This window comes from Lolium perenne, chromosome 4, assembly GCF_019359855.2.
Source record: "Lolium perenne isolate Kyuss_39 chromosome 4, Kyuss_2.0, whole genome shotgun sequence".
NCBI lineage: Eukaryota > Viridiplantae > Streptophyta > Magnoliopsida > Poales > Poaceae > Lolium > Lolium perenne.
This window is the reverse complement of record NC_067247.2, coordinates 212,836,359-212,864,242: the sequence shown is the minus strand read 5'-3', so window position 1 is coordinate 212,864,242 and position 27,884 is coordinate 212,836,359. Positions and strand designations below refer to the sequence as shown.

General features: G+C 45.1%; 1 long non-coding RNA gene across 1 annotated transcript; it reads right to left on the bottom strand.

Annotated features, from left to right (window-relative positions):
- Positions 1–9,349: 9,349 nt before the first annotated feature.
- On the bottom strand, positions 9,350–11,147 carry LOC139838831 (uncharacterized). The gene is made up of 2 exons (XR_011756693.1): positions 10,959–11,147; positions 9,350–9,680 (listed from the first exon to the last, which is right to left on the bottom strand). It is a non-coding gene; the product is annotated as an uncharacterized lncRNA (long non-coding RNA).
- Between the last annotated feature and the right edge of the window lie 16,737 nt (positions 11,148–27,884).

Genomic DNA, 27,884 nt, shown 5'->3' with positions numbered 1-27,884 from the left:
TTGTCATTTATCATTTATATATTGCTTTGCATGATCATATACAGCTGATGTGTGGTTTACCCATGTTACGCTAGATCATTGCACATCCTGCTACACTGGCAGAGGCATACAGTTTTATACATCATGTTTCATTCATTATGAGTTATTTGTACCAAAAAGTGTGTTGTCATATTAGGATGTTGCCCCTAAAAATGAAAAGAGCCGTGGAGGCCACCAAAAAGAAAAGAAAAAAAAGGAGAAGAAAGAAAAAAAAATGAAAAGAAAGAAAAAAGAAAAAAAAAAGAGAATAAAGAAAAAAGGGGGCAGCATTACTATCTTTTATCCACACTTGTGCTCATGTTTTAGCACCCGCATTATTCATAGTCATCATTTGTGCTCATGTTCAGCACCTACATTCATATGAGAGAGTTTTCATGTTTTACTAGTATAACTATGTGGGGAATTTACACTATAGAACTTGGGTTGTATATTCCAATGATGAGCCTCCTCAAAAGCGCTCTAGGTCTTCGTGAGCAACCGAGTTGGATGCACCCCCACTAGTTCCATTGGAGAGCTTTCATACACATATAGCTCTATGTGCATCCGTTGCATGGCAATCACTACTCCTTGCATAGCTTCGATCATAAGGCTTCCTCTTGTCTAATGGTCATTTACAGCTTTGCAAGCCTTTCTTCTATTTGGCCTTCCAAACCCCATTAACGTTCTTTATGCCATAACATCCTGGTGCTAATACCAAATGCTTGCGCTCACCGGTTGAGTAGACTTCGAAACAGTTGATTCATGACGTTCATGTTTATGTTTACTTGACTGAATCCTTCTTATGTTGTGAAAATTTACTTGATGCTTGGAATGAAGGATAGAACTTCTATGCTGAATACTTAATACATCTTTAATGAACTTTGTACGGTTGCATGTCTTTAAAGCAATAGTTCATGAAAACTTCTAGCTTGTCTAACTCTTGCATTATCATCTCTTATGTCAATATAGATACTTGCTTTGAATGATTTGATCTCAGCTCATATGCTTTACAAATAGTATGATCAAGGTTATGATGGCATGTCACTCCAGAAATTATCTTTGTTTATCGTTTACTGCTGGACGAGCAGAACTAAGCAGGGATGCTGATACGTCTCTGACGTATCGATAATTTCTTATGTTCCATGCCACATTATTGATGTTATCTACATGTTTTATGCACACTTAATGTCATATTCGTGCATTTTCTGGAACTAACCTATTAACAAGATGCCGAAGTGCCGATTCTTTGTTCTCTGTTTTTGGTTTCAGAAATCCTAGTAAGGAAATATTCTCGGAATTGGACGAAATCAACGCCCAGGGTCCTATTTTGCCACGAAGCTTCCAGAAGACCGAAGAGGAGACGAAGTGGGGCCACGAGGTGGCCACACCCTAGGGCGGCGCGGCCCAAGCCCTGGCCGCGCCGACCTGTAGTGTGGGGCCCTCGTGTGGCCCCCTGACCTGCCCTTCCGCCTACAAATAGCCTTCGTCGCGAAACCCCCGGTACCGAGAGCCACGATACGGAAAACCTTCCAGAGACGCCGCCGCCGCCAATCCCATCTCGGGGATTCGGGAGATCGCCTCCGCACCCCGCCGGAGAGGGGAATCATCTCCTGGAGGACTCTACGCCGCCATGGTCGCCTCCGGAGTGATGTGTGAGTAGTCTACCCCTGGACTATCGGTCCATAGCAGTAGCTAGATGGTTGTCTTCTCCCCATTGTGCTTAATTGTCGGATCTTGTGAGCTGCCTAACATGATCAAGATCATCCATCTGTAATTCTATATGTTGCGTTTGTTTGGATCCGATGAATAGAGAATACTATGTTATGTTGATTATCAATTTATGTCTATGTGTTGTTTATGATCTTGCATGCTCTCCGTTACTAGTAGATGCTCTGGCCAAGTAGATGCTTGTAACTCCAAGAGGGAGTATTTATGCTCGATAGTGGGTTCATGTCTCCGTGAATGCAGGGAAGTAGAAATCTCTAAGATTATGGATGTGTTGTTGCCACTAGGGATAAAACATTGGTGCTATGTTCGAGGATGTAGTTACTGATTACATTACGCGCAATACTTAATGCAATTGTCTGTTGTTAGCAACTTAATACTGGAGGGGGTTCGGATGATAACCTGAAGGTGGACTTTTTAGGCATAGATGCATGCTGGATAGCGGTCTATGTACTTTGTCGTAATGCCCAATTAAATCTCACAATACTCATCATAATATGTATGTGCATGGTCATGCCCTCTCTATTTGTCAATTGCCCAACTGTAATTTGTTCACCCAACATGATGCTTATCTTATGGGAGAGACACCTCTAGTGAACTGTGGACCCCGGTCCAATTCTCTTTACTGAAATACAATCTCTTGCAATCTTTGTTCTCTTTTTCTGCAAACAATCATCATCCACACTATACATCTAATCCTTTGTTACAGCAAGCCGGTGAGATTGACAACCTCGCTGTTTCGTTGGGGCAAAGTACTTGGTTTGTGTTGTGCAGGTTCCACGTTGGCGCCGGAATCCCTGGTGTTGCGCCGCACTACATCTCGCCGCCATCAACCTTCAACGTGCTTCTTGGCTCCTACTGGTTCGATTAAACCTTGGTTTCATACTGAGGGAAAACTTGCCGCTGTACGCATCACACCTTCCTCTTGGGGTTCCCAATGGACGCGTGCTGTACGCGTATCACACGGCAGTCTGCTCAAGGCATCCGCTACCACATTGGCCTTGCCGGGGTGGTAGTGAATTTCCATGTCGTAATCTTTGATTAATTCTATCCATCTGCGTTGTCTCATGTTCAGCTCCTTCTGGGTGAAAATGTACTTCAAGCTCTTGTGGTCTGAGTATATCTCGCATCGATTACCCATGAGGTAATGACGCCAAACCTTCAGGGCTAAGACTACGGCGGCTAACTCCAAGTCATGAATTGGATAGTTCTATTCATGTTGCTTCAGTTGCCTTGACAGGTATGATATCACCTTGCCTCCTTGCATCAACACACATCCAAGACCAATCTTGGATGCATCACAATAGACATCGAATGGCTTGGTGACATCGGGCATGATCAGTATTGGGGCTGTGGTTAATCTGAGCTTGAGCTGCTGAAAGCTTTCTTCACATTTGTCATTCCAGTCAAACTTCTTGTCCTTCTTCAGCAGTTGAGTCATTGGTCTTGCGATGCTGGAAAATCCTTCAACGAATCTGCGGTAATATCCCGTTAATCCCAGAAATGCTCGGACTTCAGTCTGGGTGGTTGGGGCTTTCCATTCCTCAACGGTTTTGATTTTAGCGGGATCTACAGCAATTCCTCCTGCAGACAAGATGTGTCCCAGGAATCCTACTTCCTTCAACCAAAACTCGCACTTGCTAAACTTGGTGTACAACTTGTGCTGCCTCAGGGTTTCTAGGACCACTTCCAAATGTTGCTCATGTTCTTCTTCTGATTTGGAGTATATAAGAATGTCGTCGATGAAAACAACGACAAACTTATCCAGGAATTCCATAAAGATCTTATTCATGAGATGCATGAAGTAAGCGGGGGCATCGGTTAGTCCAAAGGACATAACATTGTACTCATACAGTCCATATCTGGTGGTAAAGGCAGTCTTCGGAATATCTGTTGTTCGGTTCTTCAGTTGGTGGTAACCTGTCCTCAGATCAATCTTTGAGAATACTTGGGCACCGGTCAGCTGGTCAAACAGGTCTTCTATCTTTGGCAAGGGGTATTTGTTCTTGATGGTGACATCGTTAAGCTTACGATAATCCGTAACCAAATGAGTGGCACCGTCCTTTTTATCCACAAACAAAACTGGTGATCTCCAAGGCGACGCACTTGGTCGAATCAGACCTTTGTACAACATATCATCCAGTTGCTTCTTCAGTTCCACTAGCTCTGCGGGGTTCATGCTATAGGCTCTCTGGGCTATAGGTCCCGTTCCAGGGATTAACTCGATGATGAACTCGATATCCTGATCCGGGGGCATACCGGTAGATCATCCGGAAACACATCAGGGTATCGACAAACGACCCTGATTTGATCCAGAGTTGGCTTGGCTACACTTTGGTTGCAGGTGAAATTTCTGGGTAGTTTTTCAGACATGTGTTCTATTATTATTCCGGTGCTACTAGTCATGGTGATGGCCTTCTTGGCGCAGTCTATCAATCCATGATGTTTCGCCATCCAATCCATACCCAGGACTACTTCCAATCCTTTTGTTCCCAGAACAATCAAGTTTGCATAAAAGTCTATTTCATGAATTCTGATGGGTACATATTTACAAAATTTTCTAGCCTTAGTTGTTGATCCAGGTATTTGAACTATCATGACATGTTTCAAGCTGATTGGTTGAATCTTACTAGTGCACACAAAATCTTCGATAACAAACGAATGCGATGCTCCAGAATCAAACAACACTCTGGCTGGTATTGAGTTAACAGAGAACATACCCAGCACTACGTCAGGTGCTTCCTGGGCTTCCTCGGCGTTCATGTGGTAGAGGCGACCTCCACGGTTGTTCGGGTTGTTGGGGGCGAACTTCTTGCCGGTGGAGACACGGCGTTGCTGCTGAGCGGGTGGTGTGGGGTTGCCTGCGAGCTTGGCGAGCCTCTTGGGATACTCATTGGAGTAATGCCCCACTACACCACACTCATAGCAAGTGATGGTGGCCTTGTCCTTGGTCGCAACGGGGATGGCGTTGCTCCCAGTCCTTGGTGCGGTGTTGGTGTTGCTGTTGCTGTTGTTGTTGTAGTTGTTGTTGTTGTAGTGGCCTCCTGGCCTCGAGTTTCCTCCACTCCGGTTCTGATAACCCGGACGTGACATCTGTGCACTGGGCTTGTTGTTCCGGAAGCCTCCGCTTGAGTTGGGGCGATACTTTGGGGCATTGCTAGGCCCACTCTGGTTCATCATGCGGCGCTTGCGGTTCTCGCTGGCTTGGTGCAGTTTGCCCTCCATTTGGATGGCGGAGTCAACAAGGGCTTCAAGGTCGGCGAAGGGGATGTTGATCAACACAGTCTGCATCTCATCATGCAGTCCGTTCAGGAACCTTTCCTTCCTCTTCTCAGTAGTATCAGTCTCATCCGGGGCGTACCTTGACAATGTTAGAAACTTGTCGCGGTATTCCACCACGGACATCCGGCCTTGCTTTAGTTCACGGAATTCATCTTTCATCTTATTTATCAGACCCGGGGGCACATGGTACTTGCTGAACTTGAGCTTGAAATCAATCCAAGTCATAAACTGTCCGCGTTCATGGCACGGGTGCTTGTCCACCAAGATCTTGCTGGTCCTGCTAAGTAGTGCGTGGCAAACATCACTTTCTCATTTTCCTCAACTCCAGCTACTTCTAGATTGTTCTCCATAGTTTGGAGCCAATCATCTGCATCAAGTGGTTCCTCGGTCTTGCTGAAAACTGGCGGGTTGGTATTCTGGAAGTTCTTGAGCTTTGATCCGGGGTGATCATGATGGCCTTGATTGTTGTTGGCAAGCTGTTGAAGTGCTGCAATGTTGGCTTGCCTTTCAGCTCCTCTTGCTTCTCTACCTTCCAGCATAGCTTGCAACATCTGCATCATTGCGTCTTGAGTCGCGTTGCGAGTTGGAGGGGCCATCTGAGCATTGAGATAGATCATGAGATAAGAGGGAAATTCTCTATGGCTTGTTTTGTGTTTAAGTTCAAAAGTTAAAACTTGAAGTATTTTCATGATGACACAAACATACATTCATTCATGACAAACAACACACATTACAAGCTAACACACTAAGGATTTTAAGAACCCTTCTTCTCCAAGCTACGATACATGGGGCGGGATACAACTCACACCTACGATAGTGCACAAGTGAACTACTCATCATCTATGGCGATGTGGTCATCCTCTCCAGCATCGAGGAACTCATAGTCTTCCTCCTCGGTGTTCTCGTCCTCCTCGAAGTCGTCGTCGTCACTCAAGAAGGCACTTCCTCCCTGAATGTCGTCTCCATCTTCCTCCATCTTCTTCATCTGCTCCTCCTGGTTCTTGATGGTGGCCTCAAGTGCTGCTATCTTCTCGCAGAGGCGAGTGATGGTGGCATCCTTCTTCGTCCGCTGTAGGCGAAGAGTCCTGCGGACCCTGGCGAGCAGCTTGATAGCTTCTCCTTGCTCGATGATGTGGGCGTGAGTCTGGTTGGCGTACTCACGGGCGTGGTCGAGATCCTGCTGAGTGTGGTACAGGATGAAGTCAAGATGCTCCACATGGTGCTTCAGCTCTGGGTGGGGCGACATGTCCATGGGCTCTCCAGCAGAGTTACGCCTCGCAAGGTGAGAAAAGCGAGGGTCCTTGAGTGCCTCCCCGCTCATCCCGCATAGGCGTGCGAGTCCCTCCTGAAGTGCGCGGGCAAGTCCATCCAGCCAGTTGCTCTCCCTGAAGGAGAAGAGGATCCTCTCAGAAGTGGGAGGCTCCATCTTGCCCCTCAAGTCAGCGGTGATGATCCACTGCAACTCGCCTCCTGGCTGGTCCGTGACCTGAACTCCGTGGAACTCCGGGTGCGGGCGATCAAGGTGATCGGAAAGGGCGTTGAGGTCGTGCTCGAAGACCAAGCTTCCCCCATTCCCGAGCTGGTAAAACTTCGTGTTCACGGGCTCCATCTGAAAGTGAAGGATTAAGTTAGAGAAGTGAACAAGTGTGGCAAAATTTTAGTTATATTTCTAAGGAAGAGCATGACTTCTTATTTTTCCAAAGAACTCAAGGAGAAGACAAAGACTAAGTTTTTCAGAAATACTCCATTCATTTTTGAAACTAATCTTTCAGAACGTCCATTTCTAACTAGGGTCTCCTAAGGTCAAACAATGGCTCTGATACCAACTTGTCAACACCCGGATTTTTAAGTCCGGATGCCTATTATGTCATACATCGCAATCCCAGGAAATTGTTGTTGCGAGGCATAATAGTTAAGTATCACAGTCATCATTCATTACAAACCATAATGTCTTACAATTTGGAATCACTTGATCCATATTACACGAATAGTTGATCTATTGATCAACGAACAAACACAAGTTCATAGCAGAAGCGGAAGATACAAGGACTCTCTAGTCCACATGCCAATGCTTGACGTTAGAAGCTCCTAGTTGTGGTAGACGTCCTGCTGATTGTCATCCTCGTACTGCTACTCGGCTTCATAGTCTGGCCATTTGAATAGCCAGGGACAAAGCCGTGAGTACTTTAAGTACTCGCAATCTAATACTAATGTAAGTACTAACATTGCTATTGAAAGTGTTCTAAGATCTAAGGTTATTTGCATAAAGCCAATTTTAGTTTAGAAACATTTTAGTAAACAACTCCTCATGTGCTAACTAACTCAAGTGGGAACATTAGTGTCATTCCCACAACTCTGTTGTGATTCAAATTCAAATTCACCGTTCAAATTCAAGTTCAAATTCACCAGTCATAAAGATATAAATTCTGATGACGGAAACAGTATGGCCTTTCCAATTGTCCATATCCGCGGACGCGGCTATTCGAATAGGTTTACACTCTGCAGAGGTTGCACACTTGTGCCACAACATTTGATTACATCCGTCAGGGATAAACCCCGAATAATCGTAACTCAGTACGCGGATCATCAACCGTTAACCTTTCACTTACACACCCTAGTATAGGCACCTCTCCCCATGAGTTTGGCCTCCCGGTGAAAACCAATTGTTACCCCGGGAACTGCACAGGGCTTGGCCGTACAATTCACCTCAATTCACATCATTTCTCAACAACGGAGGTAGCCTCAAGCATAACCCCTATGACGTGTGTTCAGAGGGAACCCATACTAAGACACATAAATTTCCAGCTAAGCCTTACCCATAATCAGGTATTGTGGGGGTACTCAAAAATTGGAATGGTATCGCATCCAACTCAATCATCAGTTTTAGTCATTTCACCAAGTCAAATTCATGTCATATTCACCTTCAAAATCTTTCAATGGAAATGACTCACCATTCCAAGGTTTTCAACATCATCATTTCATAAACACATGTTCCCATCTAGAGTAGTCATTTTTAATTTAGCACTAGCATCTAGGTATGAGGGGTGCTAAGTACTTTGCCTTGCTTCTAGGCTAACCTTGATACTCTTGTACTAATCCAATACTAACCAAGTGAATCATAAATCAAAAGTACTTTGATAAAACAAAAGTAAGTAAAGCTTGGAAAGTAAAACTGGGAATTAGGATTATAAGCATAAAGTAAATGGGGTAATGCCTTGCTCATGGTGAGCTTTGCACTTTGCAAGAGTATTATCTTGCCTTGGTTGGGGAATTGGTCAAAGTGGTCTTCTTCTCCTTGGAAGTAGACCTCCTCCTCCTCTTGATACTCCTCGGTACTAGCGTCTAAAATACGAATACGGGGTACACAATCATCATACCAAACTTATTTACTAAACTAGGCACACTCATGATTCACACACTTAAACTAGCATCACACACATTACTATTAAGTTGGTGGATGTGTTTTTCTTATTATTTAAGAAAAATAGTTTCCCCTCATACTAATTTGGATGTTACCTTTAATTACTTAGAGAAATAGTTTCCTCTCATTATCTTATTAATATTTAATTTCTCTCATGAATAATATGTGACCTAGGTTGACCAAAGTCAACCTCTTCACACTTATCATTTAAGAAAATGATTTAAATGAGGTGAGCACCTCATACCATTTAATCCTCGCATGGTAAAGATTTAATACTTCCTCCGTCCCAGTTCGCAAGGCAAAGTTCCAAAAAATACTTGTCCCAAAATGTCTCACCTCCTAGGCACATTTGTATTCAATGTGGGAGTAAAACTGATTCATTATTGCATGCAAAAGACTCCTCCTTTCGTATCCCACCAATTAATGGGTAGAAAATAAAGTTCTTTTTAATTTCCCAATTAATTGCAGTGCCGATGTTAATAGTTTTCCATTGAAATTTAGAGCCAATGAGAATTCACCTTGGGCCAAGATATTTGAAAACTTTGCCTTGTGAACTGGGACGGAGGGAGTATCACCAACAATTCATATGAGACCTAAATGACCAGAGTCTCTACTTCATTTTGAATTGGTGGTGACAAGATTTAAATGAGAGAAACACTCCCATAAGATTTCTTAGGCCTTGTTTGGTGCCAGTGTTTTTGTGAGTTTTGAGGGGGGTTTTGAGGGGTGTTTTGGGTGAAAACAACCACCACCCAAAACACTACCCAAAACACTACAAAACCCCTATCTTCCAAAACACTTGTCAAAACACTTGTTTGGCACACTTGTTTTACAAACCAGTGTATTCAAGTGTATTCAACACAAATAGATAAAAATTCGATCTTTTTTTTACAGTTTAAACTATATTTGTATCGCAAATAAAAATATGATCTTTAGCACACTACAAGATCATATCTCGCAATCAATACATAAATATGCATTACAGCAACAATAGCATCTGTTCATCACAGCTACAACCATGGTACAGTTAGCTCATAGCCTCAGATTTCATAGTCCATTTTTGGGAGACATGAAACAAATAGAGAAATTCGAAGTGGATAGGCACATGGTTCTGAGCGAAGTACTGAAACTACAAGATGTTGAATAAGGCACCAACTCAGCCCGGGAGAGTCCTCTTAAAAACATGCTTGTTCCCTTCAATATTACAAGAAAATCAGTCCAAGCAACTTGTTTCCTGCCAGGAAACAAGATGTAAACCATCAAATACTAATATACAACCACATGCATTAGCTAGTTGTTTTATGGCCACGAGCCGCGCGCGGCGCTAGAGTCCAGCCGGGTGCAGATGCTAGCTTCAGAATTCAGACGCCAATTGAAGGCATCCTAAGAGCAATAGCTGACCTAATGAACATGGCTAATATCTTCACTCAAAATGGCCCCACTCTTTCAGATGATACCTTACAACGGCATTTTGATTGATAGCAAAAGAATCAATCATCTTCATCTATACAATTCGTTATGTAAACATAACGTTTATTCATGAGATGGTGATAACATAATCTGCATTGTTTTAAATTTTATCCTCCAAACATGTTAGTATCTTCAGCCCCTGATTCATAGTTGATATATCCTGATGTATGAGTTTCTTGAGAAAGATTACTCGCACACTCAAGCCGGTGCTTAAATTAATATAGTGAGACATCTACAGCGAGATGTGCGTATTTGGCTGAAAATTTCCTTTCAGATTATTTGAACTAAACAGGAGCTAGCAAGACAAATTTTGCTCCAGGCCAATAATTTCCACCAAACAGAGAATAGGCAAGACCTAAACATCATTTGCACCAAACACAGAGCTGAAACCAAAAGGCTGGAACCTCACACACAAGTCTCCGGACTTACAAGACTGGCAATCTCATACGTATTAGATCCTGACGCCTACTTTTGTCATTGCCATTTTGAACGTTTTGTGGATTCTACAGTGGGGATACCTTTCGGTTAAGAAATAAAAAAAGAACACTATCCATGTGTATAGCCCACTGTATTGCATCTTCAGTTAAGACACCCTAAATTCTAGAGAACCAGATAAATAGGAGTGCAATTCCAATCCTCACACTTACTCGACCGCATCATCCCCATCGACTAACAATGATCAACATTCAGTTAACACGAACAAGTTACAGATCCAGCCAGCGTCCAAGAAACCCAAAAATAAAAACGAGAGCATGATAGGGAGGACTCACTGGATGGAGCTGTCCAATACGAGGAAGAGAGCCCCATCCGGGAAGGAGCTCCGCCCGACAATGCCTAATCTAGGAAGGGCAGCGTGGCCCCTGGTGCTCCTCTAGTCACTACCGATGCACAGAGAACTGGATGCCACCCGAGCTGGCCGGACGACGCGTGAGACGCCCCTCGTCGACCGCCATCCCGGCGGATCTTGGAGCGGTGGATCTGAGAGGGGTTGGCTATGGGCGCCAGGTTGGGGGCGGTGAGGTCGAGAGGAGAGAGTAGGTACCTGAGAGGGGGAAGCGTCGGCGGCGTGGTCTTGGAGCGTGGAGGGAGCTTCGGCGGCGGCGTGGTCTTGGAGCGGCGACCGGCGTCGTCTTCCTCCCGCTCGCCCACGTCGCCCTCTCGCCGCCACGCAGAAACGCGAGGGGTGGCTCGCGTTTTCGTTCCACCCCAGCCCGACGGGTTTCGGCCGGTTTCGTCGGGCCTAAACGGGCCGAAACCGGCCTCCCGAACAGACCAGACGCGTTTTGAGGTGTTTTGGGGTGTTTTCATGGAGCCCGAAAAAAACACCCTAAAACCGGCCCAAACACTTCTAAAAACACTGGCACCGAATTGGGCCTTAATAGTTCTGGACAATATCTTTGACTAGAAATAGCCATAAAGTCCTTTAATTAAACTAAGCCATGATCATTCAAAGTAAGCATGGCATATTTTTTCAGAAACAATTAGTACAAGTGAAATGTGAATTATAGGAGTTGGAATTAACTTAAAAGCATGTATGGTTGATTTTTAGTAATTAATCTAAGGCAGAAAAGTCCCTGTCTTGTTTATTTTCTCACTTTAATTCTATAATAGATCTAGGGTTCAACCCAGTGGCATTGTGTAGATAATTTCCTAAGGTTTCCAAATATATAAAATTTGTAAAATTTGGCCCAGTAGATTTGTCCCTATTTAATTTCAAAGTTGACATCAGATTGGATTATTTCTCTATTTTTCAATTTTGGATTTGAAACGTGGTCTGGCGGGAGAATTAACGGGCTGTGCAGTGCGGAAGGAAATGGGCCGGCCCAGCTTCGCAGCGGGCCAGCTGACCTGGTGGGGACCACCTGTCATTGAGAATTTTCCAGCGAAACGGTACGAGAGAGGATAGCCGTGCGATTAGAAGTGAGATCGACGGCCGAGGTGCTTCGTCATCGCCGGCGAGAGGGGGACTTACTGGCGACGGCGGTAGGGGGTCGGCGAGCTCGTCGGAGCTCCGGCGGTCGTCAGAGATGTGCACAGGGACCGTGTCGTCAATGAGGAAGCCAACGGTAGCAGTGGCGTCGCCTAGGGTGGTCTCCTTCTCCGGCGAACTCCGTGTACTGGCGGCGGCGACGATCTTGCGATTCGAGCTATGCAGTGGCTAATCGACTGAATTGAGGTGGCGAGGAGAGTTGTGGTGAGGAGAGGAAGAGATTGGTGTGCTCAATTCGGTGGGAGAAGCCCTCCTTTTATAGGAACGGGAGGTGGCCGTAGGGCGGAGCTGGGGTCGTCGTCGTCGTCGCCGTTCTAGGGTCGCGAAGGGGCAAGACATGGGCGCGTCTGGTTGCTGCTGCACTGGTGATGACGACGCGCTTGATCGTGGCGCGGCAGAGGCTCTGTGGCGATGGGGAGCTTGATGGGAAGTGTCAATGCCGCGGCGGGTGAACGGAGTCGTGGTCGTCGAGCATGGCGTTCCCGCGGACCAGTGGGCGTGTCTAGGCGCTTCAGTGTGCCGTCGCACGTCGACTGGCGCTGAGAGGAGGTGCTGAGGTGAAGCGAGGACGCGTGCGTCGTCACGCTCTGGCGCGTCCAGGGTGGATGCCATGCGCGCTCTGGCGCGTGCCTGGGCGTGTCTGGGCGCCACTATGCACGGCGATTTCTGGCGTCTCCGATGCATGGCTTCGTCGAGTCAATGGTTGGGCAGGGTCAGGTGAGTGTGAGGAAGAGAAATGGCATGGTGGTGCAGGCCTGTGGTGACCAGAGGCGATGGTGGCATGAGGGTGGCATGCCATGCCACGGCATGGCATGGTCTTGTTGATTTGATCAAACAAAGATCAGTGCAAGTGGTGGTACTGGTGTGGTGAAGTGAGAGGAGGGTCCAGGGGTTGCTGTGGTGGCTCAGGTTGGACCAAGTCCTCTCCAATTTCTAGCATGGGCAACATTGTGTACCCTGCCCTAAAGGTGTTTGATGTAATGCCCGAAAGAAAAATATTTTTGAATTTTGCAATTCTTTTTGGTGGGTTGTAATCATATATTAAATGGAGTAGAATGGTGTTGGTTTGGGTCAATTTGGAATTGGTTTGCAAAATCTCAAAATGGCATATGATCTTAGTTTTGTTTCAATGTCTCCACTTGGCTTGCTTCTAGTTTGAAATTGAGACAGAGTTTGAGGTGAGTGTTTTGAGCAAAGTTGTTGTCCTTGATGTGGTCTTGGAAGAGGTGCAAAGAATTGGCCAAGTGTAGAAAGAAAAAAATTAAGAACCAGGGGCTCAAAGTGGGTACCATGCTGAAATTGTCACACATGACCATAATCACATGTGAGCACAAATTTGATTCAAATTTGATTTGAATTGAGTTTGAGTGTTTCCAAAAATGTTAATAAGTGTTTAGTATCCATTTACAACTAATGGTGCAAACCAAAATGGTCTAGGTTAAAGTTTTGCAAAAATGGCATAGGCCATATGTGTGTGTGGAATTGATTTTTATGATTTCTTTTCCAATTTCTTTTTCTTTGGCTTTGGATGATCAAGTGATCATTGCTAGGGTTTTGGAGTAAGAGAGAACACATAAGCAAGCATCATGGCAAAAGCACACTCAAATAATTAAAAAGGTGAGCTATATGCATAGTCCTATATGATGAGAAATTTTTTTTGTTGGCTCTGATTTTTGGATTCTTGAAATCTCTCTCTTGTTCCTTTTATTAAAAACTTGGGATGTTACAACAATTCCAAGTCGTCCATAACCGCGGACACGGCTTATTGATAAGATGTACACCCTGCAGGGGTTGCCCAAATGTAACCATACGCATGCTCGAACCCACTTACTACAGGTGGAGTCTCACAACAAGACCGTTCCCAATGCAAGAGAAAGTTTAATGGGAGCCACCCAACTAAGCTACCCGTGACGAAGTTCGGCCGTACTCCGATACGGACCCGGAGGTTGCGATGGCATCCAAGGCGGGCACTAACGACCGACCAAGGATAAGTCGGCACGCAATATGAGTACAATACAGAATATAAACACCCGAAGGCAACAAGAAGTAAATCGTGCATCGTGCATATGAGCAAATAAAAACCAAGGTTGTGGCTCCCAATAAACAGACTCGAGGAAAGGTAGTGGGTGATGGGGGTCCCACTCCCCCATGTACGGGTAGAGCGCTCAATCTCGGAACAGATAACAAGAACTCGGGTCCTAGGGGACATTAGCAAGTCAAAGTTCCGATGCTTTCGCAAAGGGGCTCACAGATGCCTCTGCTTACAATTCTAGTTGTTAACAGTTAAGTAAATCATGCGTATCTCCAACAACTGATATAGCATGTGATAACCTCCCAACAACCCAACATATCCCGATAACAGATCGAGATAAAGAACAGAGCCTAAACACGCCTACGACTCGCAAGGCTCAAACATCAAGCAACGGCTATGGGTAAGGAATGATTCATATAGGATTATTATGGTAAACAAGTGGAATAGGGCACGTGACTCGATAAAGAATCACAACATAAGGATAGCAGTGCGAGGGAGAGAGTAAAATAGGCGAAGAGAGAGGGCTCGCCTGTGAAAAGCTGCAGAAGAGCTTGTCGGAGAACTCGTCGTATCTCACATCAACACTTCGTGGTCCTATCCGTGAAGTAGCAAATGCTGGAACACATACAACGCATGCAAGTCTTACTACTACGGATAAAGAACCGGCATGAGCAAGATAAGATATGCATGACATGGCAGATATGATGCGATGCACTTATCCATTTAAGCGGAGTCGAAACCCCGGACAAACAGTTTAGGTTGGAGTTGCATAGTTACCAGCAAAGTTAATGGTTTTTAGAATGGCAGTAACATGGCAAGGGTGATCTACTTCAATATTAAACGGAGCGGGGAAAACCCTAGTTGGAAATCCGGAATACTCCGCATATATGTTAGATATACATACACAACTATCAATGCGCGTCATGATGGGAGATGCAAACAGATGAATGGATTGTATAATCATGTTCCTCACATTTTTCTGATCGAAATTCATATATAACACATTTTCATTTGAGTTACAGATTAAAAGTTATTAACATATTAGTTTTTAGTATTTAAATATATAGAAAAGGGTTTATTTTAAATAGAAAAGGTCTCAGATTTAATTTCAAAAAAGGGGGAGGACCCCGGGTTACTTTGTAAAACGTGCAGGGGGTTTTCGTGTAAAATAGCAAAACCAGGACTACGGGTTGACAGAAAGGAAAGTGCAGGGACCCCGGTGCAAAATTGCACAGGTCTGGATCTGGGTGCGTTTTCTCACCGAGGTGGAGCTAGCCCACAGGCTGACAGGCAGGCCCGGGGGCCAGTGTGGCGCTGACGTGGCGATGCATCCCTGCACGCCCGCCAGGTGCTCGATGCGGTGCGTGCCGCGCGCGTTGCGGCGAGGACGGTGACCACGGGCAGACGGCGTCGAGGCGTGCGGGCGATGTAGAGGGTCCCTGGAAGCGTGCATGGTACCGTTCGATGCGTCTCATCAAGCTCGACCAGAAGGTGGGGCGCCGTCGTCAAGGGGTCGCCGGAGAGCTCGCTGACGTCGAGGCCTGCGGCGGAAACGTGCGGCCACACGGTGAACACGGCAACCAGGAAGCAAATCAAGAGAAGATGACGACTAGGAGGTGCGCTGGAGTACCAGGGATGTCGAGGGTACTCCTCGGCAATGCCCTCCGATTGGGGATTAGGGTTGATGGAATCCTGTAGGCTGACACGAGACATCGGTGAACAGACAAGCGGGAGAGCAATTTACCCAGGTTCGGGGCCCTCGATGAGGTAAAACCCTTACGTCCTACCTGTCTGATCTTGATTATGAGAATATTGGGTTACAATGGGGTGCCGAAGGTTTCGGCTGTGATCTCGTTGAGAGGCTAAGTGCTGCGGCGACCTAGCTCTAGGCTTCAGGTGGCTAAAGTTGCTATGATTGATTTTGTCCCTCGGCAGCCCCTCTCCTGGCCTTTATATAGGAGGCCAGGTCTCAAGAAGTCTGTCCGGGTACGACTAGTTTTACAAAAGGTCTAGCTCCAAACTTTCCTTGTTCGGCTTCCCTCTTGCCTTGTTCTTCAAGGGATCTTCTCCTGCACCGTCCTAGTGGCCCGTCTTGCCATCGGGTATCTTCATGGGCCACCAGTTGGGCCGAACGGGATAAGGCAATATCAGTTACCCGAAGGGTAATGCCCACGTCAGTAGTCCCCGAGTGTCTAGCCGAAGATATTTCGGGTAGAGACTGAAGCATGCCTCCACCTAATGATCTTCTCCTTGATTGTTCTTGTCCATCTTGTAACAGCATCATCTTCTTCTATCGGGTGCGCGTCCAGCGCTCCCGATGGGAGTAGCCCCCGAGTCTAGGTACGGATGCTTGCAATTCGTGCGTAGACTCAAGTTGTACCAGTCGATGTCTTCTTCTATCGAAGCTTTCTGCAGTAAGGTTTTAACGCGTAAAGGATATTGAGTAACGAGCCCAGCTTTTGCTGGTTAACTGCCGATGGCAAAATAACTTTACCCTACACAGAATCAAGTCCCCGGGCATGATCCTGGCGTCCAAAAAAGTTTTATCGGGTGCGCGCTCGGCGTTCCCGATGGGAGTAGCCCCCGAGTCTGGGCACGGGTGCTTGCAGCCGGGTGCAGACTCGAACTGAACTTTCCATCCTTCTTTCCAAATATTTATTCACAGGGGTAACTTTGAGATCACATTTTATCGGGTGCGCACTTAGTGCTCCCGATGCTTTTTGCATTTCTTCGGATGCTCGCAGAGAGCTTCATGGCGTCACTGATGACGTCACCGCTGATATGGTCTGACTTGACAAGACTTAACCTGACAGGCCCACCCTAGTTCTGCGCGGTCAGTTTTTAGGAAACGACCGGTGCGTGCGTGCTAACCGAGGTGTCTCCTCGATTTCCGCACATCGTGGGAATAATGGGCCGCCGGTTATTTTCTCTTCTTAGGTGACACGTGTACGACGGATCTGATCCTTCTCCCACGATGTCTATGGAGTTATGGCCACGATTTCCCATAAATCCTATGGCATAAATAGGGTGCCTTCCCATTGTTTTTACTTTTACTATCCCACACTGCTCATCTTCTCCCCCAGTATTTTATTTCACCCCTGTTCTTCTCTCAAGAGCTCCAGACGCCATGGGCAAGAAGAAGAGCGCCAGTGCCTCAGACGCGGCCAAAGTCAGCCGCGACTGGAGCGCCTCCGCCATTTCCAACCGCGATGTGAACAAGCTGCGAGCTCTCGGCCTCATCTCCTCATCTGACGATGATATTCGTCTCCCAGGTCCAGTTTCTCCGCCAAAGCCCCCGAAGGGCTTTACTGTTATGTCCGTCGCCTTTCTGTTTCGAGGGCTCTCTCTTCCTGCCACGAGTTTCTTCGCTCCCTTCTTTTCTTCTATGGGATCCAGCTTTGGCAGCTGACCCCAAATTCCATTCTCCATCTTTCTATCTTCATCACCGTCTGCGAAGCCTTCCTTGGCATTGATCCCCACTGGGGTCTCTGGAGGAAAATCTTCTACGTCAAGCGTCACAATGACAGCAATGCCCCCCCCCCCCCCGTCGTCGGTGGCGTTGGCTTTGTTGTTAGAAAAGAAGTTGACTACTTCGACTACCCGATGAAGGAGTCCGTCCAAGGCTGGCGCAACAAGTGGTTCTATTTGCGAGATACCTCGGTGCCTGGGCGCCGCTCCAATCTCCCTCCGTTCGAGGACGTCCTGATAGCTCAGCCAAAAAAGTCCTGGCGAAACGCCCTTTCTCCTGAAGAGAGGGCAATAGCCGACAAGTTGTTTGACCAGGTCGTAGATCTGAAAAACACGGGAGGCCTAAAGATGTGTGGCACCGAGGTAGTCTCAGTGTTCTTACAACGTCGAGTTCAGCCGCTGATGTCCCGGCCACACCAGTTGTGGCTGTATACTGGTAAGGATGACTGATACGTCTCCGACGTATCGATAATTTCTTATGTTCCATGCTTGTTTTATGACAATACCTACATGTTTTATGCATACTTTATGATGATTTTATGCGTTTTCCGGAACTAACCTATTGACGAGATGCCGAAGTGCCAGTTCCTGTTTTCTGCTGTTTTTGGTTTTAGAAACCCTAGTAAGGAAATATTCTCGGAATTGGACGAAATCAACGCCCAAGATCTTAAAATCCCACGAAGCTTCCAGAACACCCGAGAGCCGCCAGAGGGGAGCCCTGTGGGCCCCACACATGTGCCCGGCGCGGCCAGGGGGTGGGCCGCGCCCCCTAGTGTGTCACCGCCTCGTCGCCCTTCCGACTCCGCCTCTTCGCCTATTTAAAGGTCCCTGACCTAAATCTTCGATACGGAAAAGCCACGGTACGAGAAACCTTCCAGAGCCGCCGCCATCGCGAAGCCAAGATCTGGGGGACAGGAGTCTCTGTTCCGGCACGCCGCCGGGACGGGGAAGTGCCCCCGGAAGGCTCCTCCATCGACACCACCACCATCTTCATCACCGCTGCTGTCTCCCATGAGGAGGGAGTAGTTCTCCATCAAGGCTAAGGGCTGTACCGGTAGCTATGTGGTTCATCTCTCTCCCTGTGTACTTCAATACAATAATCTCATGAGCTGCCTTACATGATTGAGATTCATATGATGATGCTTGTAATCTAGATGTCGTTATGCTAGTCAAGTGAATTTTACTTATGTGATCTCCGGAGACTCCTTGTCCCACGTGTTTAAGGTGACAGTGTGTGCACCGTGTGGGTCTCTTAGGCTATATTTCACAGAATACTTATTCACTGTTATGAATGGCATAGTGAAGTGCTTATTTATATCCCTTTATGATTGCAATGTGTTTTGTATCACAATTTATCTGTGTGCTACTCTAGTGATGTTATTAAAGTAGTCTATTCCTCCTGCACGGTGTAATGGTGACAGTGTGTGCATCGTGTAGTACTTGGCGTAGGTTATGATTGTGATCTCTTGTAGATTATGAAGTTAACTATTGCTATGATAGTATTGATGTGATCTATTCCTCCTTTCGTAGTGTGAAGGCGACAGTGTGCACGCTATGTTAGTACTTGGTTTAGTTGTGTTGATCTGTCGTGCACTCTAAGGTTATCTAAACATGAATATCGAATATTGTGGAGCTTGTTAACTCCGGCATTGAGGGTTCGTGTAATCCTACACAATTAGTGGTGTTCATCATCCAACAAGAGAGTGTAGAGTCTAGCATTTATCTATTTATTCTGTTATGTGATCAATGTTGAGAGTGTCCACTAGTGAAAGTATGATCCCTAGGCCTTGTTTCCAAATACTGCTATCGCTGCTTGTTTACTATTTTACTGCATCTGTACTGCCTGCAATATTACTACCATCAACCACACGCCAGTTGTAGCATCAAGCTATTTTCTGGTGCCATTACTACTGCTCATATACATTCATACCACCTGTATTTCACTATCTCTTCGCCGAACTAGTGCACCTATCAGGTGTGTTAGGGACACAAGAGACTTCTTGCTTTGTGGTTGCAGGGTTGCATGAGAGGGATATCTTTGACCTCTTCCTCCCTGAGTTCGATAAACCTTGGGTGATCCACTTAAGGGAAACTTGCTACTGTTCTACAAACCTCTGCTCTTGGAGGCCCAACACTGTCTACAAGAATAGAAGCACCCGTAGACATCAAGCACTTTTCTGGCGCCGTTGCCGGGGAGGAAAGGTAAAAGGTACTCACACTCCGGATCTCGGCTACTAAGCTATTTTCCGGCGCTGTTGTAAGTACTCGAAGCTATTTCCTTTAGATCCTGCAATTGCATCTTTTTGTTTCTTGTTTACACTAGTAAGGCATAATGGAAAACAACAAAAATATGAGAGATCTTTATGAACTTTATCTTGAATTAGGACATGATGTGTTTGAAGAGAGAATTAAAAAAACCCATGGAACTTTATATGCATGCTAATGAGAATGTTATTAATATGAATGCTTTGAACACCATTGTTGCTAATGCTATGGAAAATTCTAAGCTTGGGGAAGCTGGTTTTGATGAGCATGATATTTTTAGTCCCCCAAGCATTGAGGAGGAAATTTACTTTGATGATACTTTGCCTCCTATTTACGATGATTATAATGATAGTAGCCTTTTGTTGCCGCCTATTATGGAGGATAAATTTGATTATGATTACAATATGCCTCCTATATTTGATGATGAGAATAATAATGATAGCTACTTTGTTGAATTTGCTCCCACTATTACGAATAAAATTGATTATGCTTATGTGGAGAGTAATAATTTTATGCATGAGACTCATGATAAGAATACTTTATGTGATAGTTATATTGTTGAGTTTGCTCATGATGCTACTGAAAGTTATTATGAGAGAGGAAAATATGGTTGTAGAAATTTTCATGTTACTAAAACACCTCTCTATGTGCTGAAATTTTTGAAGCTACACTTGTTCTATCTTCCTATGCTTGTTACTTTGCTCTTCATGAACTTGTTTATTTACAAGATTCCTTTTCATAGGAAGCATGTTAGGCTTTAATGTGTTTTGAATTTGCCTCTTGATGCTCTCTTTTGCTTCAAATACTATTTCTTGCGAGTGCATCATTAAAACTGCTGAGCCCATCTTAATGGCTATAAAGAAAGAACTTCTTGGGAGATAACCCATGTATTTATTTTGCTACAGTAACTTTGTTTCATATTTGTGTCTTGGAAGTTGTTATTACTGTAGCAACCTCTCCTTATCTTTATTTTATTGCATTGTTGTGCCAAGTAAAGTCTTTGATAGCAAGGTTGATACTAGATTTGGATTACTGCGCAGAAACAGATTTCTTGCTGTCACGAATTTGGGCAGAATTCTCTGTAGGTAACTCAGAAAAATCTGCCAATTTTTGTGAGTGATCCTCAGATATGTACGCAACTTTCATTCGATTTGAGAATTTTCATTTGAGCAAGTCTGGTGCCTCAATAAAATTCATCTTTACGGACTATTCTGTTTTGACAGATTCTGCCTTTTATTTCACATTGCTTCTTTTGCTATGAGGGATGGATTTCTTTGTTCCATTAACTTCCAGTAGCTTTAGGCGATGTCCAGAAGTGTTAAGAATGATTGTGTCACCTCTGAACATGTGAATTTTTGATTATTCACTAACCCTCTAATGAGTTTGTTTTGAGTTTGGTGTGGAGGAAGTTTTCAAGGGTCAAGAGAGGAGGATGATACAATGTGATCAAGAAGAGTGAAAAGTCTAAGCTTGGGGATGCCCCGGTGGTTCATCCCTGCATATTTCAAGAAGACTCAAGCATCTAAGCTTGGGGATGCCCAAGGCATCCCCTTCTTCATCGACAAATTATCAGGTTCCTCCCTTGAAACTATATTTTTATTCGGTCACATCTTATGTGCTTTACTTGGAGCGTCTGTATGTTTTTATTTTTGTTTTTGTTTGAATAAGTTCATCCTTGTGTGGGAGAGAGACACGCTCCGCTGGTTCGTATGAACACATGTGTTCTTAGCTTTTAATGTTCATGGCGAAGGTTGAAACTGCTTCGTTAATTGTTGTATGGTTGGAAACGGGAAATGCTACATGTAGTAATTGGTATGATGTCTTGAATAATGTGATACTTGGAAATTGTTGTGCTCATGTTTAAGCTCTTGCATCATATACTTTGCACCTATTAGTGAAGAAATACATAGAGCTGGTTAAAATTTGGTTTGCATGATTGGTCTCTCTAAAGTCTAGATATTTTCTAGTAAGGGTTTGAACAACAAGGAAGACAATGTATAGTCTTATAATGCTTGCAATATGTCTTTTATGTGAGTTTTGCTGTACCGGTTCATACTTGTGTTTGCTTCAAATAACCTTGCTAGCCTAAGCCTTGTACTGAGAGGGAATGCTTCTCGTGCATCCAAATCCTTGAGCCAAACACTATGCCATTTGTGTCCACCATACCTACCTACTACATGGCATTTCTCCGCCATTCCAAGTAAATACTTCATGTGCTACCTTTAAACCTTCAAAATGCTTCTCAATTTGTGTCAATGTTTTATAGCTCATGAGGAAGTATGTGGTGTTTATCTTTCAACCTTGTCATTTACTCTTGACAGAGTTTCATAATGGACTAGTGGCACATCCGCTTATCCAATAATTATGCAAAAAGAGCTGGCAATGGGGTTCCCAGCCCCGATTAATCAAACTTCATTAATAATTCTCTTCACATGTTTTGCTCTGATTCATCAGTAAGCAACTTAATTTTGCAAATAGACACTCCTCCATGGTATGAGATTGATGGAAGGCACCCGAGGATTCGGTTAGCCATGGCTTGTGTAAGCAAAGGTTGGGGGGAGTGTCACCCATAATAAAACTAAAGTACATGTGTAAACAAAAGAGAAGAGGGATGATCTACCTTGCTGGTAGAGATAACGTCCTTCATGGGAGCCGCTCTTGAAAGTCTGGTTGGCGAGGTAGTTAGAGTGCCCACTACCATTCGTTGACAACAACAAACACCTCTCAAAACTTTACTTTTATGCTCTCTATATGATTTCAAAACTTAAAAAGCTCTAGCACATGATTTAATCAATGCTTCCCTCTGCGAAGGGCCATTCTTCTACTTTTATGTTGAGTCAGTTTACCCATTTCTCTCTATCTTAGAAGCAAACACTTGTGTTAACTGTGCATTGATTCTTACATGCTTGCTTATTGCACTTGTTATATTACTTTGCATTGACAACTATCCATGAGATATACATGTTACAAGTTGAAAGCAACCGCTGAAACTTAATCTTCCTTTGTGTTGCTTCAATACCTCTACTTTTATTTATTGCTTTATGAGTAAACTCTTATGCAAGACTTATTGATGCTTGTCTTGAAAGTACTATTCATGAAAAGTCTTTGCTATATGATTCAGTTGTTTAACCATTGTCTTTATCATTGCTTTGAATCGCTGCATTCATCTCATATGCTTTACAATAGTATGATTAAGATCATGTTGGTAGCATGTCACTTCAGAAATTATCTTTGTTATCGTTTACCTACTCGGGACGAGTAGGAACTAAGCTTGGGGATGCTGATACGTCTCCGACGTATCGATAATTTCTTATGTTCCATGCTTGTTTTATGACAATACCTACATGTTTTATACATACTTTATGATGATTTTATGCGTTTTCCGGAACTAACCTATTGACGAGATGCCGAAGTGCCAGTTCATGTTTTCTACTGTTTTTGGTTTCAGAAATCCTAGTAAGGAAATATTCTCGGAATTGGACGAAATCAACGCCCAAGATCTTAAAATCCCACGGAGCTTCCAGAACACCCGAGAGCCGCCAGAGGGGAGCCCTGTGGGCCCCACACATGTGCCCGGCGTGGCCAGGGGGTGGGCCGCGCCCCCCTAGTGTGTCACCGCCTCGTCGCCCTTCCTACTCTGCCTCTTCGCCTATTTAAAGGTCCCTGACCTAAATCTTCGATACGGAAAAGCCACGGTACGAGAAACCTTCCAGAGCCGCCGCCATCGTGAAGCCAAGATCTGGGGGACAGGAGTCTCTGTTCCGGCACGCCGTCGGGACGGGGAAGTGCCCCCGGAAGGCTCCTCCATCGACACCACCGCCATCTTCATCACCGCTGCTGTCTCCCATGAGGAGGGAGTAGTTCTCCATCGAGGCTAAGGGCTGTACCGGTAGCTATGTGGTTCATCTCTCTCCCTATGTACTTCAATACAATAATCTCATGAGCTGCCTTACATGATTGAGATTCATATGATGATGCTTGTAATCTAGATGTCGTTATGCTAGTCAAGTGAATTTTACTTATGTGATCTCCGGAGACTCCTTGTCCCACGTGTGTAAAGGTGACAGTGTGTGCACCGTGTGGGTCTCTTAGGCTATATTTCACAGAATACTTATTCACTGTTATGAATGGCATAGTGAAGTGCTTATTTATATCCCTTTATGATTGCAATGTGTTTTGTATCACAATTTATCTGTGTGCTACTCTAGTGATGTTATTAAAGTAGTCTATTCCTCCTGCACGGTGTAATGGTGACAGTGTGTGCATCATGTAGTACTTGGCGTAGGTTATGATTGTGATCTCTTGTAGATTATGAAGTTAACTATTGCTATGATAGTATTGATGTGATCTATTCCTCCTTTCGTAGTGTGAAGGTGACAGTGTGCATGCTATGTTAGTACTTGGTTTAGTTGTGTTGATCTGTCGTGCACTCTAAGGTTATTTAAACATGAATATCGAATATTGTGGAGCTTGTTAACTCCGGCATTGAGGGTTCGTGTAATCCTACACAGTTAGTGGTGTTCATCATCCAACAAGAGAGTGTAGAGTCTAGCATTTATCTATTTATTCTGTTATGTGATCAATGTTGAGAGTGTCCACTAGTGAAAGTATGATCCCTAGGCCTTGTTTCCAAATACTGCTATCGCTTGTTTCTTGTTTTCTGCATCATCTTCTGCAATATTACTACCATCAACCACACGCCAGTTGTAGCATCAAGCTATTTTCTGGTGCCATTACTACTGCTCATATACATTCATACCACATGTATTTCACTATCTCTTCGCCGAACTAGTGCACCTATTAGGTGTGTTGGGGACACAAGAGACTTCTTGCTTTATGGTTGCAGGGTTGCATGAGAGGGATATCTTTGACCTCTTCCTCCCTGAGTTCGATAAACCTTGGGTGATCCACTTAAGGGAAACTTGCTGCTGTTCTACAAACCTCTGCTCTTGGAGGCACAACACTGTCTACAAGAATAGAAGCACCCGTAGACATCAATGACAAGTCGAGGGTCAGCTCTGCCGACTTGTCGGCTGATGAACTTCGAGACGAAGTTCGTCGCCTGACGTGCCTCAGCATGAAGGACAATATTGTTCTGACCTCAGCTCGTCCCCCATACGATTTCCGCCATCTTCCGGCTGAGGTAATTTTCACTGTTTCTTGCTTTTTTACTGTTTATCATTGTGCCGTTCTTTGACTTTCTGCTGATTCCGCTTCTGTCGACAGGCTTCCACCGTGGCTCAATGTTATCCTCCTACACCCGAGAGCGGCGTGGAACCAGAGGATGATGATGACTCCGAGGAAACTGAAGACACCCATCATATCTTTGAGGACAGTGACGTCCAGGAGGATGATATTCCCGAAGATGATGCTCTCACCAGAAGCACGCGGTGCAAGAGGATAGATGAGGACTTTATTACAACGGCTGAATCAAGTCCTAGAAGACAAGATAATGATGCCGATGAAAACGTATCGCCTCCCCTGCTATGAGAAGCTCAATAGGCTTTTTTTTTTGCTTCCGAAGACGACCTGGACCTGTGAGTATCTAGTTTTCCCTTTGTAGCTTATCCTTCTACATTCTTAATCATCCCCTTTTTTAAAAAAAAAAGCAGTTCTGATGATGATGACGATGTTCCTCCTGCAAAGAGGGCTAAGTTGCTCTCTGAGAAATCTGAGTCAGCCAAAGAATCGAACCCTTTGCCTGCCAAGCCAACACCGCCCTCAAGGACGACCGTGGAAAAGGTTCCGGTGTCAAAGGTTATCCCTTCTGGCAATGCTCCCGCCTCGTCGGTTGCTCGTGACCATGTAAGTAATTTATTTGTCTTGATTTCTTTCTTGCTTTGCCGAATTTCCACATTCGACTGAGTTTTCTTGGCTTTCTCTTTTGCAGCCAATTTATGCCACAATTGACGCTGTGGTAGACTTTGCTGAGTAGTTCACCCGACTAGAGTCTGAAAATGCTAACCTTCGGAAGATCATCAAAACTTCAGCTGACCAGGTGCTGGAGGCCAGCAGGCTTGATGCAAATTCTAAAAACGAAAACACCTCACTGAAGGATGAGTTGAAAAAGCTGAAGCGACAGATGAAGGATGAGCAAGATGCCAGGCGCGAGGCTGCAGCCGCAGCCGATAAGAAGGAAGGCGTCCTCCATGAATCCATCACGAATTTATTGGGTAAGTTTCTTAGCGCATAGCTCTTCTTTAGTATTTTCTTCCAGGTTGCTTATCTACCTTCTTCCAGGTGCTGCCGACATAACCGTCACTCGGGATCGCATGCTTCGGGAGGACTCTACGTCTGATGCCCTATCACTTGCCGCTGAGTCCAACGTCCAAGTTCTTGGACTTTTACAAAGGACCAAAGGAGCATTATCGAGGCTATACTCGATGATCTTCCCAAAGATGAAGCAAGACAAGACTCTTGGCGATATGGCAGATGCTTTCCTCGTCGACCCTTCTGAGCCTGTGATACGTCTCCAACGTATCGATAATTTCTTATGTTCCATGCTACTTTATTGATGATACCTACATGTTTTATGCATACTTTATGTCATATTTATGCATTTTCCGGCGCTAACCTATTAACAAGATGCCGAAGAGCCAGTTGTTGTTTTCTGCTGTTTTTGGTTTCAGAAATCCTAGTAAGGAAATATTCTCGGAATTGGACGAAATCAACGCCCAGGATCTTATTTTTCCACGAAGCTTCTGGAACACCGGGGGAGAAACGAAGTGGGGCGACGAGGCGGCCACACGCTAGGGCGGCGCGGCCCAGGCCTTGGCCGCACCGGCCTACTATGTGGGCCCCTCGCGTCGCCCCCTGACCTACCCTTCCGCCTACTTAAGCCTTCGTCGATAATAACTCCAGTACCGAGAGCCACGATACGGAAAACCTTCCAGAGACGCCGCCGCCGCCAATCCCATCTCGGGGGGATTCAGGAGATCGCCTCCGGCACACTGCCGGAGAGGGGAATCATCTCCCGGAGGACTCTTCACCGCCATGGTCGCCTCCGGAGTGATGAGTGAGTAGTTCACCCCTGTACTATGGGTCCATAGCAGTAGCTAGATGGTCGTCTTCTCCTAATTGTGCTTCATTGTAGGATCTTGTGAGCTGCCTAACATGATCAAGATCATCTATCTGTAATGCTACATGTTGTGTTTGTTGGGATCCGATGAATAGTGAATGCTATGTTATGTTGATTATCAATCTATTATCTATGTGTTGTTTATGATCTTGCATGCTCTCCGTTACTAGTAGAGGCTCTGGCCAAGTTTTTGCTTGTAACTCCAAGAGGGAGTATTTATGCTCGATAGTGGGTTCATGCCTCCATTAAATCTGGGACAGTGACAGAAAGTTCTAAGGTTGTGGATGTGCTATTGCCACTAGGGATAAAACATCGATGCTATGTCTAAGGATGTATGTGTTGATTACATTACGCACCATACTTAATGCAATTGTCTGTTGTTTGCAACTTAATACTGGAAGGGGTTCGGATGATAACCTGAAGGTGGACTTTTTAGGCATAGATGGATGCTGGATAGCGGTCTATGTACTTTGTCGTAATGCCCAATTAAATCTCACAATACTCATCATAACATGTATGTGCATGGTCATGCCCTCTTTATTTGTCAATTGCCCAACTGTAATTTGTTCACCCAACATGCTTATTCTTAGGGGAGAGACACCTCTAGTGAAATGTGGACCTCGGTCCATTCTTTTACATCGAATACAATCAACTGCAATACTCGTTCTACTGTTTTCTGCAAACAATCATCATCCACACTATACATCTAATCCTTTGTTACAGCAAGCCGGTGAGATTGACAACCTCACTGTTACGTTGGGACAAAGTACTTTGGTTGTGTTGTGCAGGTTCCACGTTGGCGCCGGAATCCCTGGTGTTGCGCCGCACTACACTTCGCCGCCATCAACCTTCAACGTGCTTCTTGGCTCCTACTGGTTCGATAAACCTTGGTTTCTTACTGAGGGAAAACTTGCGACTGTACGCATCACACCTTCCTCTTGTGGTTCCCAACGGTCGCGTGTTGTACGCGTATCAAGACTGTTTTCTGGCGCCGTTGCCGGGGATCTGAAGAAAAGTTACACCACAAAGATCTCTAACTCCCACGTCAACTACACGCCAGCAACTGTTTTCTGGCGCCGTTGCCGGGGAGATCAAGACACGCTTCAAGGGGAGTCTCCACATCCAATCTCTTTAC